This window comes from Chenopodium quinoa, unplaced genomic scaffold (genome assembly GCF_001683475.1).
Source record: "Chenopodium quinoa cultivar QQ74 unplaced genomic scaffold, ASM168347v1, whole genome shotgun sequence".
NCBI lineage: Eukaryota > Viridiplantae > Streptophyta > Magnoliopsida > Caryophyllales > Amaranthaceae > Chenopodium > Chenopodium quinoa.
The window spans coordinates 4,558,752-4,570,527 of record NW_018742204.1 but is presented as its reverse complement, the minus strand read 5'-3'; the positions used below and the strand labels follow the sequence as shown (position 1 = coordinate 4,570,527).

Sequence of the window (11,776 nt, the reverse complement as noted above, 5' to 3'; positions counted from 1 at the left end):
CTTACCTTAGAAGATTGAGTGTTAAGACAAGCCAAAGCATGCTTAACCACTCTTTGTTTCTTCGGATCTTGGAATCGCCTTATTTTCGCCAAATAGGGACAATTTTTATGCGTAAATAAGACGTTTAATAAGATTGAAGTTTGCATGAATGCTATTAAATTTCAAACTTATTATGTTCTTGATAAATGGTTATACTTTGCACTTATATTTATAGTATTCTAAATCAAATAATATTGTTTCCATGATTGGTAAAGGAAATCCTCGAGAATAGTTCTCAAAGACAGGAAAAGCATTTCTAAAATACAATTCTCATAAATGACTTTTATAATTAAGTCCGAAAGGACGGTTGGACATCATGTATTCAAAATACTAGGTAGTTTTGATAAAACATGAGGTATTGAGTTGCAAACTCAAGATTTTCAATGTTTGACAACCAATGTATCTTTTCGCATCATACATAATTGAGTAGGACTCATTGATGTAGTAATTCGAGTAAGAATTAATGGAAAAGATGGAACTTTGTTTTACGGCGCACTAGGTGCTTGATTATGCCTAACAAAGTATAAGAGTCAAGGTACTTAAAGAAATAATTCTTAAAGTAAGATTATGAGATATTGTATGATAAGAAATATAGGAAAGAAGGAACAAAGAAAAGGAATTAGATTCCATTTCAACTCATGAGTTCATGTTATTGTAGTTAACTTAGCAATTCGTTATCTTCACAAGTATCGGATACTGCTTGAGTGTTTCACTATGATAGTGACCTCAAACTATTGAAGTTAAGCTAAGTTATCGACTTACAAGCTTAGAATGAAGCAAGAAGAGCTACATCAGTTGTAAGGTCGTATGTTTTGTTTAAAGACCTTTTAAGCCAAAGGCTGGAACAAATAATGGTTATTATGTTCCATAATCAACAATTGATCCGTTTACACACGGAAAGACTCACATTTAAAGTAATGAGCAATATTTGCGAGATTTATTTGAATGGCATGGTTATCCAAGCGTTGAGTCAAAAATGCTTGATTATAAACAAACATTTCCCTAACATGATTAACTCACTAACACTAGTGGAAAAAATCTCATTCGTAACAGGCTATTTGTAACGGGCAAAGCTTTGCCCGTTACAATTAAGATATTCGTAACGGGCAAAATAGTGTCCATTACGAATACTTTTTATTCGTAACGGGCAAAATAGTGTCCGTTACGAATACTTTTTATTCGTAACGGGCAAAATAGTGTCCGTTACGATACATATGTATTTGTAACGGACAAATTAGTGCCCGTTACAAATAAATAAGTATTCGTAACGGACACTATTTTGCCCGTTACGACTACTATATAACACGTAACAGGCGTATTGTGCCCGATACAAATACCCAAATGTGGCCCAACTGATGAAAGGAGCCCAATACTTGGTTTTTTAGGGTTTCACCTAAAACCAGCCGTCATTCACCTCTTTCTCTCTCATCAGTCCCTCACTCTCTCTCCTCTCCTCTCTTCTCCTCCCCGTCATTCACCTCACATCCTCAGCATCATGGTAAAGGCACTTACGCTACTCGTCTTTCGAAGCTTCTCGATGTTCCTCATATTTCTACTGGTGATTTGGTTCGTGATGAGCTCGTTTCCTCTGGTTCTCTCAATCCTAAGGTCAATTTCATCTTTTGGCTGATTTTTTGCATTCGAGTTATTGCAAAATTAATTGATTGTTTTCTGAATTTTGTAATTCTAATAATTTGATTCTGGGTGTATGTGTTTTTAAATAATATTTCCAGTTTTAGCTGTTGATTTGTGTTGTAGAGGTGTAAGGGTTTATGTTGTGTCTTCTTTAAGTTCTAATTAGAGGTATTAGTTAACTGTGCTTCGTTGTGGAATGTGGAGTAACATGATTGTTTGATTTTGTTTTCGAATTTGTTGTATTTTTTTTTAAAAAAATTGGTCGGTTCTTGTATGTTAATCTAATGGTTATGGTTCGATTATCCTTTGTATGTCTAAACGAATAATAAATAAAAAAATATGTTCTTCAATTGAAATGAGTAATACATGCAATTAGTAATGAATTTAGTTCATCTTTGCCGATTAATACCTGATTGCAGAATTTTTTTGTAATTTTTTTTGTTTATAGTGAGAATTAAGAAACCCGATATGGCATGTTGATTAATTCTAGCGTTCTTCGAGCTTGTTACCGAAATCGACCAATTTATCCCCAATTCCTTCATTTTTAGTAGTTATTTGCATTGAGCATTGCAAGACATTAATTTGCATGTCATGGCAGTTACAAAAAGGTGACGACTTCCTTTGCCACTTATATACATATATACATATATATATTTTTTTGTTTTCCTTTGCAAATAGGTGGATTTGTCACACATCTTGGTGCAGAGCTCAGATTACTTGAAGTTTTTTACCACAAGATTTACAAGGTATAGCTTGTGCTATTTCAAGCCTTATCTATTGTGTTATTGCTGGTATTTTGTTTTGAAATTAATGGTAGAAAGTACTTTTGGTTTTGTTATATATGAACACTTGTGGAATGCAAATTAATCATCTTTACTGTTGCAGATTTTTCCATCTAGTGAAAAGATTGAAAATATAAATGACCAGTACCGAACGTTGCGTGCAGAGGAGGTAGTTTTCTTTTCTTTGTTGAAATCTTAATGCTTATTTTTGAATGGTTTCTTTCTGGATATGTAGCTTAGTTTATTGGTATGTATGACCTTTATTGGGTGTCTTATCTTCGCTTTGCCTTTGCCTTTGCCACTTGGTATGACAGTATGAATGGGGTGGTGAATATACTGTTTGTGCATTTCTTTTTGTTGCTTGCTGTTGTGTGTTTCCGTATGCCTTAGGCTGTTGTTTAGCCCCACGTCGTCTTTAGAGTTGCTTCGTGGTTATAGGTATCTAAATTATCCTGTTCTTTGCTTGTTTGTACACTTGGTATGATGTGACGGACTTTGGATAATCGGTTGAAAGAATTTATTTGAGAGATGAAAGGAACCACATACTTACAATTTGCAAAATGGTTATTGTAAGTTTTTGTAATCTTTATATGTATGGGTCTTGTGGGTTGGACTGATTGTTCATTTCGAGAATCACAATAAGGTATCCTTCTTTCATTTTTTTTTAATTAAGGGGAGGGGAGCAGGCTATGGTGGACACGACTTTTTTGTTTGGATAAAAAGTTGAGGTGCTTAGAAACTGTGATAGTTGACTGAAGAGCATCTGAGCTAATTGATAAGTGCTGGTTGCCCTGTTTACTTTGAGATGTGCTTAAGGATTTACAAGTTTAATAAAAGTAAATGTTTTTGGTTGCAGGTGAATGGGTATCTTGCTCAGTTGGTGCTAATTTCACACCTCATATCATTACAGTCAATGCTGGTGAGGTGAGTAATAGAAGATCATGCTGTAATGCTTTCTTTTGGAGTCGCGCTTTATCCATTTGATCTGGTTTAGCAGCCTCACTGCCAGAGTACAAATTTCAATCAATTAGCACCAAACTAAAATATCTGAAGTTAGTTGCAACCCCAGCTTTACTGTTTGACAACTGTCCACATCTTTTTAATAAAAGAGGAAAGAGACGAGTTGACACTTGTCAAAGTGTGGTGAGGGTGCACCTAGCTCCTTTCTCTGGTTAATTATCAAATATTCTTTATGTTGTGGTCCTTAAGGATCACTAGGAAGCATGAAAAGAATGATATTAGGCATATGAATCATTTTTTTAGTTTTCTGTGGCTAAGGTGGTGGTGGTTGGAGGTAACAATGCATTGTGCTGATCAGTTTGTTAAGGCTTAAACTACATCTACCTTTTTGAAGTGTACTATATCAACTCACAAAATGATAAAAACAAACTTTACCTTTTAAGCTTCACTCCAGCACTCCTTGCATCGCCACAGCTTTTTTAGTTGTTTTCCTTTGAGCATTGCATGACATTAATTTGCATGTACTTGATTCATCTATCTTTTTTATAATATATTGTTGTAGCTCTAATCTAGCAAACTGCTGTGAGTAATGTCTCATGTTATTCCCACCTGTTAAAATCTGACTACAATAAAAATGGCTAAATAGATTTAAAGTAAAGAAAAAGAAAGGTCCTTGTGCTGATCTGTAAGATTGAAAGCTTGTACTGCAGTAGTAATTCAGTAAGTAGCTGCATTCTTAGATTTTGAGGTCCAATACATGGCCACTCTCTTCCTAGGGCGAGGTTCATTGTTGGTATATAAGCTGTATTCTGCATTGGAATTTCAAGTGCTGCAACTGCTTACTAGGCATCATGAATGAGCTGAATTGTTTCAATGTCTGTGAGTAGGCTATACGTCTTTCTGGTGACTGCTTGGGAGGGGGGGTACTTTCGATATGCAAGAGTTGATAAACTGACAAGAGTTATTCATTTTGAAGAGGATAGGTTGGCTTTAGAGTATATTCATCTTTCAAATTCATAGTAAACGGAGTATAATCACACTCGGTCTCTATCGATTGCTTGGTTCTAATCACAAATGTATACTTGAGAATTGCACATCCACTCACATAATTAAATTAGAAGGTTATCATGTATTCATGTTGTACACTTTCAGCCAGTTCTTGGTAACCTAATCACATTTACTGGCAACCTGGCAGGTCATGAAAATTGCGGACAGCGGAGCTGATATTGTTGGAATAACAGTGCACGAATGGCAATTGATATGGAGGGGGATAAAATCAAGCACAACACCATTTCAGATTGCGCCAAGAATGCCTACGAAATTGATGTGGTGGAGAGCTGCATCTAGGCTACAGGCTTTGAGGAACTTTTCCTCTCACTTTATGTAATCATATTTATGGAACTCAAGTAGAGCATGCTTTTATTTTATATTTTGTAATTGTTGGGGTTTTCCTGTTGGAGCAGTTTCTATAACTCCCTGAACTTGTTGATTTGATTAATTAAGTGTTATGAATTCCCCTTTTCCTTTAAAAAAAAAAAATTATTACCAGCATACCAGGTAGCAGGTATCTCCTGCTACAATTTTTTTTAATTTGACTTCAATTGTATTCGTAACGGGCATTTAACTGTCCGTTACGAATAACCCGTTATTTGTAACGGGCATTTTAAATGTCCGTTACGAATAACGGGTTATTTGTAACGGGCATTTTAACTGCCCGTTATTGTTATTCGTAACGGACATTTTAACTGCCCGTTACAAATAATGTAGCTTATCCGTAACGGTCGCATTCGTAACGCCCCTTGCCCGTTACGGATGGGCTGCTTTTGCCCGTTACGGATAGCTATTTTTCCACTAGTGTAAGTTCAAGTCATGGGCTTGATTTGCGTTCCAAACATCTTTAGCAATGTCATGTCGACAAGAACGTACTCAAGATTCTATTAGATAGGCTCTTGATAGTTGCTCGATTTGGAATCATTCTAAGACAAGCAAGTCTTAGTTGTTGAAACCGACAAAACAGAGAGCTATTGTTCTTGGTATAGACAATTGACTCCGAAGGCTAAAGAGGAATCAATTACTTCAACGTTTCACAAAGAATTTTAAAGGATATGGCTATATTCATCAAATGTGAACAAACTTGACATGAGTAGCTGAAGAGTCCAGTGAAGTACAGAATCGACTTGGCAAGATATCAAAACTTCTAGATTAGATCGAGCAATGTTTGCTTGAGCCAAGCGTGACCATCTCAAAGTTATGAATGGAAATTTTCATAAAGAACTCTCGATGTCATTGGAAAATGACTCAAACAATGATGGTTCACAACCCTTCCTATAAAGTTCTTAAAGATTTGCACAAATGACTAATGTTACACTAAACAATATGTCGAAGCTAAGAAAGGACGCCATATTCAGTTATGGATAGAAATAACTTCTAAAAGTCTTTTCAAGTATATGTATAAGACTCTTAGTCTCAGTGGGAGTTCACTAGCTAAGTGGGAGCTAAGTGGCTCAGTGGGAGCTAGGTGGCTCAGTGGGAGCTGAATGGCTCAATAAAGACTAAAGATAGCTCAAGTGGGAGCTAACTTTTTGTTTCACAACGAACTTTTACCCAAAGACAATATACATGTCTCTTTGTAAGCATTCAAGTGAGACTACGGGCATTACCTCCACATCCTAATTGAGAACATAATGTTTGTTGCTCTAAGTGGTGTCTTTCTGGAAAGTAACACGTTTCCAAAACGATAAGTGGGAGGAAAATGAACTCGATGACCATCGAGCTTAGTAACAAACTAGAACTGAGAATCTCGGAAGACCTTAAAGGACTTCATGAGAATGCTTGATCAAGAATACTCAAAAGGACTTTACAAGTGCCTTAAAAGAGAATTCATTACTCACAAAACATTAAAAATGTTGGAGTAAGATCAACATGATAAAAGGGCTTTGAAAGCGCCTTAAAACTCAGTGTTTGATGCAGTTACCCCGTATAGGTATAAAATTCACCAAAGGCTTGGATTGAATCCTATAAATTTTCTATTAAGTTAGAAATAAACCTAAGACTTACAAGCAAAGGAATAATGTCTTGTAAGATAGCTACGACAAATCCGAATTCCGAATGATGGTTAGAGGCCATGAAAATCCGAAATAGACTCCATGTTTGAAAATCATGTTCGAAACTTGATTAATTTGCATGAAGGATGAAAGATCCATTAATTGCAAATAAGTTTTCAAGGAGAAAACTAACAAATGTGGAAATGTATATGCATACATAGCTAGATTGGTTGAAAAGGATATAATTAATTTCAATGAGTTGATTTTAATAAAAACCTATTCACCAATCGGAATGCTTAAGTCTTTTCGTGATTGATCTAGCAAAATTGCACATATGAAATATGGCAAAATAGATACCAAAACCGCCTTCCCAAAATAGGATCTTGGAAGTGACTATGGAATAGTCTAAGGGTTTTAAAAATCTAAATAATGCTAGATTTGAAAGCAAGCACATGGAATCCGTCATGGGATTAAAGGAAGCATTGCATGAAGGAATTGGAATGTGTTTTCTCATAAAGTTAATAAGAGGATTGACTTATGGAGAAACATAGAAATTCTGATGAACAAGAAGTTTAGTGGGAGCAAAAGTAAAGGTCCAACGAGAAGTTTATGAACTCTATTGTGAAACAACTATCAAATGCTAAATGCTTAGATTTGAAAGTATTTTCGACAATGGACCAAGCTAAAGACGATGCTTAGTACATGTTGGGAAGTAAGTTCTATGGTATAGCCTTAATTAAATGTTTAAATGAGTAAAGGAATTTACCATGTTAAACATGAAGGACTTTGAAAGGCTTTCGACCCATATATGTATGAAGCTAAGTAAATTTTGAACTAAGTATAAGCTAGGCTAAATACTAAGTCAACCAAGAAAGACTCTATTAAGAGACTTTCAACCATATCACATGAACATTTTGGCAAGACTCAGTGTAACTGAATGGGCTAAATGTCACCTGGATGGAATAGAATTGAGAATCATTCTAGAATTAAATCAATCATATGGAATCGTCAGACGACTTACTTGCTTAGAGCATGTGAAGTACGTATATAATACCAGTCGACATTAATCTAAGTATTAGATCATTAGAGTATAGTCAAGAACATCTAAAGCACTTAAATAAGTAGTTGGATGAGTTCTTGACGCATGGAAACAAATACGACTTGAGTTTTGATGTTGTAAGCACAAACCTTAACAAGGATTAGATCCTTAGCAAGGAAGCCATTTATAAGCACGGGGCAAGAAGTGTCGTGGCTTGAGAATGGTAACATGGATATGCATCCATGTATAATGTGCAGAAATTTAAGATAAATTTCCATGATCGTAAGTGATTTGAGTATTCCAAATCATTGTGAGTCGTTTGGAGTGAAATCCATGCAAGGCATCATCGGAGAGTCTACTAAAACATATGTTGAGAATATTGTTGCCTTAAAAGCAATAATAAGATAGATGTTAAATGGAAAAGTTCGTTGTTGAACATTGATGATTGTAGGTTGTCAAGTAGAAGGTCTCAAATCATGAAAACGAGTGGGAGCCATTGCTTGGACAATAAATCCTGAATCACATGTAATCCATTAACACTCTCAAAATTTTATCATCTTATTATGGAAATGGTGGATAATGAAGATGCTAAGGTTTGCAAAGTAATTATAACTAAACCTATGCAATAAGTGAACGACAACATTCATAATTGCATGAAAGAAATCAAGCATATCAAATATGAGTGTGATTTTTATGAATGTTTTATGAAGAGTACTACTCATAAAACATTTGGGAAAAACCATTTTGAAACATTGTGAAGTTTCATAGTGGAATAAAATATTTCTAAATATTCCACAAAACTATTTAATTGTGGTTTAGAATTAAATAATGAGTCCATTCGATTTTAATAAATATTCAAAATAGGGTATCAAGTCAATGGCTTGGATAAAGAAACACCTATTAAGTGAACATTGAATATTTTAATCAAAAATTATCCCTAATCAAGGTCATATTTTTTATGGACGATTAATGACCATTAGAGATTAATGTGTAGTATGATTTATAGCACCGTTTCTTGTGCTATGAGGATATAAATCATTTGCACAGGTATTGGTTTAGAACCATACTAGATCGACCTATGAGAATACTTTAAGAGATTTAAAAATCGTCATAAGTATTTTTCTCATTATTACTATCGGAACTCTTTTCCTTGATCATGAGCAGTGGGAGTGGGAGGTCTCTTGTTTGAGTACTAGTCCGCTTTGGTATCCGCCAAACGTCTGCCGTAACTGGGGATTATAACGACAGATATCGGGCGGCTAGGTCCTCTTAGTAAGAGAAGCTACATTACAAGACTGGAAATGTCCCCCTACTAACAATAGGGAACATGTCTTGTTGTTTACAAGGCCTCTCGAAGAGCGAGACTGTGAAAATGCATGGTCGTGCTCAGATGGATTTTAGAAATCATCTGCTTATTGACAGTCAAACTCGGATTTCGAGAAACACTTCTGGACGTAACAGAGATGACGAGTAATCTTACTCTATAGTTCATGAAGAGACATGAAGAGACATAGGAAAGGGGCTATACACTAAATGCACACTTGTCCGGAAGGACAAGTGGGAGATTGAAAGGAATGGTATCCTTCGAACAGGTGTATTATTCTGATAGCGGGTTTAGAATTATTAGAAAGCTAATATATTCAGTAAGGTCAAGTGATCGGAATGCCTGGGTGGAGGCCGCTTCCGATCAGTAATATTAATATAATTAATATTACAGCTTAATCTTGACTGAACCCTTTGGGTCACACCCAAGCAAAATATACGAACCGACTCGGCGAATTAATTCAGAAGAAATTAATTCGTCGCCCGAGTGTTAAATATTTAGACGTCGGAAATTCGAGCTTAGAGCGTCGAAACCGAGCGTCGGAAGTCAAGTCAAAAATAATAAAAAGACGAGACGACAAATTAGTAATAAATCAACAATGACCAAAATACCCCTAGCATCGGAATCCCGAGTGCTAGGGGATTAGCCGAGTTAGCAGCCCGCACCATGTGCGAGACATGCTAGCAAGGCGTGGCTAGCAGCCCGCACCATGTGCGAGGCATGCTAACACAGCACGGCTTGCAGCCCGCAAGCAGTGCGTGGCGTGCTGGCGTGCGCTGCTGCTAGCAGCCCACACATGTGCGTGGCTAGCTAGGAGCGCCCTCGGCATCAGCAGCCCGCACTGATGTGCGGGGGCGTGCTGGGCTGAGCTGGAAGCAGCTAGCAGCCCACACGGTGCGAGGCTGGCTGGGCCGTGGGCCTAGGTCGGGTAGAAAGGGGAAGCTAGTAAGTATGCTTGCTTTTTGGTGTGGACAAGTGTCACAAGGAGAGGAAGGAGTGGGGAGCAAGTATGGTCCCCTCCTCTCCAAGTGGTCCATACTCCTCTTTACATATACTAGGACACATGTTGATTTATTACTTGCTTATATATTTAATTTAATTTAGCTTTAAATTAATTTGTGGAATTTCATGAATCCCTCATTGATGGGATAGAAATTCCCACTCATACTTTCCTCTATAAATACCAACCTTGGGATTTGGAGTAAAGTGCTTGAGTGGGAGTTGGAAAGAGCATTCCATATTTTGGAAAAACTCTTAAACTCCATTAACACTTGGGTTTTGGTCGGACCTTGCTAACTCCAAGGTAACGGACCTAAAAAGTCGTGTCCGTCCTTTGTGGGTGGATACAGTTGGAGGCACGACATTTGCGGTGCTCAAGGCTTTCAACTAAGAGCCCGTTTTGAGAGGGCAAAGCTCGCTTCAAGGGTATGATTCGTCTTCCATTTCTTGTGTTTATTTATTTATGCTTTATGGTTTTATTAATTACGAGTGGTTCCTTGGGTCGGGGTTGTTTCCGCGGTGAGTCGGACTCACCAAACCCCAACAATTATATAATTATAAAATTAGAATGACATGTTACTTATAAGTAAACGCAAAAATCAATTATGTTTAATAAAATTTAAAGTACCATAAGCGAATTAAATTGGTAACTTTAAAACACTTTGGCCCTACCATCAACCATTACATTTTAAAGGTGAGTAAACTCTTTACTGATTGTGATTCCTGCAACTCTTGGTTGAATAATTAACCATCACATGTTTAATTATTATGGTATTACCCTTTTCTTCAAGGTTCTAAACTCTTTAGATAACCTTGTTGAGTATAACCAATTAAAATTGTAAAACTTGATTTACCCCAACTTTCCCAATATATAAAATGACACCCAGCTTTGGCATGACCTATCATAAATATCAAAGGTTTATTAGGTTTTTAATTGGAAAAGCAACCTTTATATTATCGGGACCTTGATTCATTATGTTGTGATTAATTTAGTGAACTCTAGTGCATCATCACAAACATCAACAAAATCTAACATGCATAAAATACTGAATGCATAAACGATACATACACATGACCCCTAATCCTAAGAAAACTAATAAAGTAAATGCTCCCACTTGAGCCTTCATGGATCTCATCCACCTCGCTCCTTTGGGCCTTCACTTCATGGGTTTCTTGGATTGACTGCAACCTGTAATTATTCTACTATATTCTATTTACTACTTAAATAAAATAAAAAAATTACAAAAATAATTTATCGGTTCGTAGACCGTACTTAGATTACAAAAATACATCACGATACGCAGATCGTATTTAGCAGTCTATTGGGCCATACTAGTCATTATATAGCAATAGAATATCATATATTATAAAACTGCCACATAATAAATCAATCATCATTCTTTCTTAAACTACAACATTGAATGTTCATAATTAAGGAAACACGGCACCTTAATATCTCATATTTTATCATTGCAATTACATAATTCCATATATTATTCATGACCATCAATAGAATATCATATATTTCAAATTTGCCATGAGATAGAATCAAATCTTATTTTAATCTTAATAGATAAATCATATTTACTATCAAAGATTATCCTAACAAAATTAGGAAATTCTATCCTAATTACTAGTCAATCACAATTTTAAATCAATTACCTAACTAATTATGGATAATCACATTATCAAGTCAATCTTTATCTTTTGGAATCTTGCTCAATTATCCTTTTACTATATATTTTCAAAGATAAAAAAAAATTTTAAGATTTGAAAATATCATTTAATTTATATTTATCTTTTAACTTTTCAAATTATTTTAGATAAAATTGTATTTTATCTAAAATTAAAATAAAATAAGTAATTTTAATAAAATTAATTTTTCCTTTTTTTTAATTGAAAAATGGGGCTACACCGTGCCTGAGCTAGCTGCCCAGCCAGGTAACTACCGCTG

General features: G+C 35.7%; 1 long non-coding RNA gene across 1 annotated transcript; it reads left to right on the top strand.

Moving 5' to 3' along the window:
- Positions 1 to 1,397: 1,397 nt before the first annotated feature.
- Positions 1,398 to 4,955, top strand: LOC110703626. The gene is made up of 5 exons (XR_002507728.1): positions 1,398 to 1,647; positions 2,353 to 2,420; positions 2,560 to 2,625; positions 3,313 to 3,380; positions 4,612 to 4,955. It is a non-coding gene; the product is annotated as an uncharacterized LOC110703626 (long non-coding RNA).
- The last annotated feature ends 6,821 nt before the right edge of the window (positions 4,956 to 11,776 follow it).